The sequence below is a fragment of the Cynocephalus volans genome, chromosome 12, assembly GCF_027409185.1.
Source record: "Cynocephalus volans isolate mCynVol1 chromosome 12, mCynVol1.pri, whole genome shotgun sequence".
Classification (NCBI taxonomy): domain Eukaryota; kingdom Metazoa; phylum Chordata; class Mammalia; order Dermoptera; family Cynocephalidae; genus Cynocephalus; species Cynocephalus volans.
In genome coordinates, this window is record NC_084471.1 from 16,878,545 (window position 1) to 16,884,883 (window position 6,339).

General features: G+C 42.6%; 1 pseudogene; it reads left to right on the forward strand.

Annotated features, from left to right (window-relative positions):
- The first annotated feature begins 4,985 nt into the window (after window positions 1-4,985).
- LOC134361340 (26S proteasome non-ATPase regulatory subunit 6-like) lies at window positions 4,986-6,070 on the forward strand (annotated as a pseudogene).
- Window positions 6,071-6,339: the final 269 nt, after the last annotated feature.

The window sequence follows — 6,339 nt, forward strand, 5'->3', positions numbered from 1 at the left end:
AGGAGCGCACTGCGCAGACGCCGAGGCTGCCGCCGAGCACGTGGATCCTGCTCTTCTGCTACGGGGGCGAATGGCTGTACCTGGAACAACGTTAGCGCTGAAGGGGGTTGCTGCGGGCAGTACGAGTACAACTCGTCATTCCCCATTTCTTCCGTGGCGCCCAGCTCCAGCGGCATCGGCTGTGAGAACCCTTAGGTTAAGTTCAGGGTCCGGTAGTTTCCTGCTTTTACAGCAAAATGTAAAACAGCTTAGAAGCTGTCAGTGATCTGTGTGGGACAGTGTATTAGTAACCTATTGCTGCATAACAATCAGCCCGAAGCTTAACAGCTTAAAGCTGCACATATGTGTGGTCCCACAGCTTCTGTAGGTCAGAAATTGGGGGGTGACACAGCTGGCTTTTCTACGTCAGGGTCTCTGAGGGGATTATAGTTAAGAAGCAGGCCAGGGCTGCAGTTACCTGAAATTTTAACTCGGGCTAGAGGATCGGTTCTCGGGATGGCTCCCTCACATAACTCTTGGCAGGAGGCTTCAGCTTTTCATCACATGAACTTCCCCCAAATGGCTGCTTAAGTGTCCCCATGACGTGGCAGCTGGCTTCCTTCAGAGCAAGTCATCCAAGAGACTGAGACAAAAGCCACAATGTCTTTTATGACCTAGCCTCAGAAGTCGTGTACCATTACTTCTGCCATATTCCTTTGGTCACCAACCAACCCTTCCTTGGGGGAGGATCAACCCAAAAGCATGAATACTAATAGACAGGAATCATTGGGGGTTATCCTGAAGACTGGCTATTAAAGAGGACCTGACAATAATGATAACTTAGGTGGAGAGAGTAGGAGCGTCATCAAGTTTCATCCTTGTATGGGGAGAGCAAAGCATTGTAAGAGTTGAGTAAAGTTTCTCCCAATAGGTGGCAACACTTGTCCATGTGCCTTTCATACCTTTAATAAGCATATATTGATTGCCTACTTTGTGATAGATGTTATACTAAGTGCTGGAGACTTAAGACCAAAAAGACATGTTCCTGTCCATGCAGAATTTACAGTAAGTGAATCAACCCTTGCAGTAAAGTGTAAAAAGTTACTCATGATAGAGATAAGCACACACCTGGGGACTGGGGTACATGGAGGATATGTAGAGGAGGCTGTGCCAGTAGGATTCTTTAGCAGAGAACAATATGGGATTGAGGAAGGGTGGCAGACCAGGGTGACTCTGTGCTAGCAGAATGAGGGACAGAGTGTGTACATCCCAGATAAAGAAGAGCCTTGGGCTAAGCAAAGAGTTTGGAACACATTCTAGAATGTATGAAAAGCCACTGGAAACTTTTAAGCAGGGAAGTCTTTACTGTTAAGGTTCTTAGTTCTGAGTAATAGAAGCTGGCTGTGGCTGACTAGGTAGAAAAGGAGTGTATTAAGAGGATACTGTTTAGCTCAGGGAATACTAGGCAGGACTGGGGAAGTGGCCTCAGGCTAAGCTTCCAAGAATGAAGCTCAGAACCATGCTGTAGAACTGGCCTGATGAGGAAACTACCGTGACTGGGATTGCTGCAGCCACCCCACCCCACGGTGTAGGAAACTGCTGTCACTGCTGCCAAGAACCTCTGGGGAATGGATGCCACTGCCACTGCTACGATTAAATGCCACATGCTTTTGCAGCCTTCTGCACCAGCAAAATACCAAACTTCTGAAAGAGACTGTTTCCTCACCTTGCTCACTTCCAAATCAAAGGCTCGTAGAGAACATCTGATTGAGGGAGTCTAGGTCCCATACCTGAGTCCTGGCTGCACAGGAGATGGGAGATTGGTGTCTGAACTCCTTTCTTAGGGAAACAGGACTCATAATATTGGAATCTTCCCAAATACAGAGAAGGCTATTCAAAAGATGATAGGAAGCCATGATCTGACAGGTGACCTCTAGTGACATTCTGAGATCTGAAATTTAAATCTATCATTGGTAGAATGTAGGGGATAGATTAGATCAGGGTTTCTCAACCTTGGCAATAGCAACATTTTGGGTCACAAAAATCTTTGTTGTGGGAGATTATTCTGTACGTCATAGGATGTTTAGCAGCATCCCTAGTCTCTATCCACAAAATGCCAGTAGGACCCTCTCCCTCCTCAGTTGTAAGAGTCAAAGATGTGTCATAACACTGCCAAAAATCCCCTGGGAGGCACAATCACCTTGGGAACTACTGGATTAGAGACCAGCTCATTTAGCAGGCTCTTTTGGTAACAGAGAAGAAGGAATTAGTGGAATAACAGTGGAAATGGAGACAATGAATGGGCAGGGAAGATGTTACAGAGGTAGAAAGAATAGAATTTGGAAAATTACTTTATTTGGGAGCTGTATTAGTTAGGACATAGCTTCAGTTGCTCTAACAAAGATCCCATATAATAGTGACCTAAGCAAAAATGCTTATTTCTCCCTGAAATAACAATCTTGGAGAAAGCAGTGCAAGGCTAATATGGTGGCCATCTCTGGAGGCCGTACTTGGAAACTGTCTATCTCTGAGTACTATGTAAACCCACATAGGTTACCATCTATAAAAATGACAATAATGAGAATATGTAAGACAGGTGTTTTGAAAAGATTCAGTGAGATAATACCTTTTTAAGTTTGTGATGATCTGTTATGGGGCGACAATAGAAAACTAGCACACCTAGATCCTTGTCACAGTCCTTTGCCCAACAGGGTGTAACTGCCTTGGTGGCGGAAGTAGTTCAACCACAGGAGTGTGGGAGGTCCTTGGAAGAGAACCAGTGCCTCCCCAAGACACTGCCAAGATTTAAGATAGTCTGGGGGACAGTCCTCCAAAACCTCAGAGGTCCATGAGAATACTACACACCTCTTCTCTCAACTATCTCCCTCCATGAGGTTTGTTTTTTTGTTTGTTTGTTTGTTTGTTTTGCAGGATACCACCTTAATGTCTGCAAGCGATCTGCACTGCAACTTTCAAAGAGTTTAGAAATTTAAATGTGTTTTTTGAAAAGGACAATTTCAGAGAGTACTACAAAGAAATAATGTAACTCACCTATGGGAATCTATTTATTGGCTCCCTATAGGTGTGTGTTTTGCTTTTTTAATGAACTATTTTAGAACAGTTTTAGATTTGCAGGATTATTGCAGAGAGTTCTCATGTACCAGACACCCAATTTTCCCTATGAACATCTTAGGTTAGTACAAGCCAGCCACCAAAAAGTACAATGATGATAACAGATTAATGTGATACATCTGTCACAATTAATGAATCAACACTGATACATTTTTGTTAACTAAAATCCATACTTTATTCAGATTTCCTCAGTTTTTTCCCTAACATCCTTTCTCTGTTCCAGAATCTCATCCAGGATGCTGCATTTCAATTACTCATCATGTCTCCTTAGGCTCCTCTTGGTTGTGACAGTTTCTTAGGCCTTCTTGTTTCTTATGATCTTGACTGTTTTGAGGATTATTTGTCAGGTATTTTGTAGAATGCCCTTCAATTGGGATTTTGTGCTGTTTATCTCATGATGAGACTGAGGTAATCTGCCCTTGGAAGGAAGACCACAGAGGGAAAGTGCCATTTTCATCACGTCCTATCAGTGGTACATACTGTCGATATGACTTACCACTGTTAGTGCTAACCCCGATCACTTGCTTCTCCACTGTAAGGTTCCTCTTTATTTCTCCTTTTCATATTGTACCCTTTGGAAGAATGTCACTTTACACTTAAAGAACGGGAGTTATGCGCCACCTCTTTAGAGATAGAGTGTCTACATAAATTATTTGAACTTCTCCTGCACAGGATAGTTGTCAGTTTTTTAAAATTTATATTAGTGTGAACTCATGGATATTTATTTTATACTTTGCCTTATAAGCCGGAGCTACTTCATTTGTTTTCATTGTTTTGTTACTCAGCTTTGGCCATTAGGAGATCTTTCCATTGGCTCTTATATCCATTTGACATCATCATGGATTTTTGTTCATTTGTTTCATTCTGCTTTGAGCACTTTCTTACTTTCTGGCACTACACTGTTGCTTCAGGGTCGTTTTGTATATTTCTTGTCTCTATCCTAGAATCAGCCATTTCTACTACTAAGGAGCCCTGCTTAGTTCCTTTTATTGGAGAATGGCATTAGAAACCAAGACCTGGGTGCGAGGTATGCTCCTTGCTACTAGGGTGTTGTTGCAGAAGCCTCTAGAAGGCCTTCTAGGCCTTCTCAGATGACAGAGCAAGGATGTATGAGAGTTCAAAAAGTTTGTGGAAAAATGGAATTCAAAGATAGTAGGAATATTTCCATGTACTTACACTATTTCTATATGTGACCAACTACAGGCATAGCTCATTTTATTGAGCTTCACTTTACTACACTTTGCAGATACGCATATTGCATTTTTTATACATTGAAGGTTTGTGGCAACCGTGCTTCAAGCAAGTCTGCTGGCACCATTTTTCTAATAGCATGTGCTCATTTCATGTCTCTATATCACATTTTGGTAATTCTGGCAATATTTCAATGTTTTTCATTACTATTATATCTGGTATGGTGATCTGTGATCAGTGGTCTCTGATGTTATTATAATTCTTTTGGGGCACCACAAACCACATCCATATAAGATGGTAAACTTAATCAGTAAGTTCTGTGTGTTCTGACTGCTCCACTCTCTGGCCGTTCCTGCATCCCTCTCCCTCTCCTCGAGCCTTCCTATTCCCTGAGACACAACAATATTGAAATTAGGCTGATTAGTAACCCTGCAAAGGCATCTAAATGTGCAAGTGAAAGGAAAAGTTGCACGTATCTCAAAAGTTAGAAATAATTAAGCTCAGTGAGGAAGGCATGTCAAAAGCTGAGACGGGCTGAAAGCTAGGCCTCTTGTGCCAGTGAGCCAGGATGTGAGTGCAAAGGAAAAGTTCTTGAAGGAAATTAAAAGTGTACCTTAGTGAACACACGAATGACAAGAAAGCGAAACAGCGTTCTTCCCTCAGCCACTGCCCCTGCCACAGCAATGCCCCTGGAGAATCTTGAGGAGGAGGGTCTGCCCAGAAACCCCAGCCTACTCATCCAACAAGCAGCTGCTCTTCCTGCTCAACCTGCCAAGCACTGCGGGGACATGGCTATGTGACAACAATATGGCTCATTATTGCAAAGCTTTGTGCAAATCCCATGCCTGGCAGACGACCATGGATTTACTTAACAAAATAAAGAAGAGGTGAAACATTTGGATGAAGAGCTGGGAGATGCAGAGAAGAATCTGGGAGGGAAATTGGCAGTGCAGTCATGGAGAAGGCCAAGTACCCCTGTTGGGTAAGTAACAAGGAGGGAGCTCTGACAAACAGTGGCCCTGGGTCACCTACTGGACCCAGTATTCTATCTCCTTAGGATTGGCTTGTTTTATATGGACAATGATCTCATCACATGATACACAGAAAAGGCCAAAGGCTTAACAGAGGAAGGAGGCGACTGGGACTGGAGAAACCGCCTACAAGTGTATCAGGTCTTTATTGTGTGGCTATTCCTGGTTTTAAACAAGCAGCCAAACTCTTTCTTGACACATTTACATCCTGCGAACTGACAGATTATAAAATGTCTGTGACTTATACTGTCTATGTCAGCACGGTTGCCTTAGAAAGACCAGATCTCAGAGAAAAGGTCACTAAAGGGGCAAAAACTCTCGAAGTGTTGCACAGTCTTTCATCAGTTCAGCAATATCTATTTTCACTCCATGAATGTCGTTGCTCAGTTTTGCAGTCATTAGTGGTTGTGGAACAGGAAATGAAAAAGGACTGGCTTTTTGCTCCTCATTACTGGTACTGTGTAAGTGAGAATTCATGCATACAGCCAGTTGCAGGAATCATATAGGTCACTAACTCTTGGCTACATGGCAAAAGCAAGTGGTGTTGGTGTGAAATTCATTGATCAAGAACTATCCAGATTTATTGCTGCTGGGAGACTACACTGCAAAATAAAGTGAATGAAATAGTAGAAACCAACAGACCTGATAGCAAGAACTGGCGGGACTGAGAAACTACCAAGAAAGGAGATCTGTTACTAAACAGAGATCAAAAACTTTCCAGAGTAGTTAATATGTAAGATCATGTAACAAAGGATTTCCTTCAGAGGTAATTATGTAGAATTTTTATAGCTTATTTCACTACGTGTCCAGTTTGACTGTATAAAATAAATACTGCACTGTTGCACTGTTGTTTCTTTCGAAAGGAAGGACGGAAGGACAGACGGACGGAAGGAAGGAAGGAAGGAAGGAAAAGAAAGAAGGAAAGAGGAAAAGAAAGAAAGAAAACCTTATTGCTGATATGTTTAAACTTGTCGTGGTCACGATAGAAAATCAAATCAGCCACAAC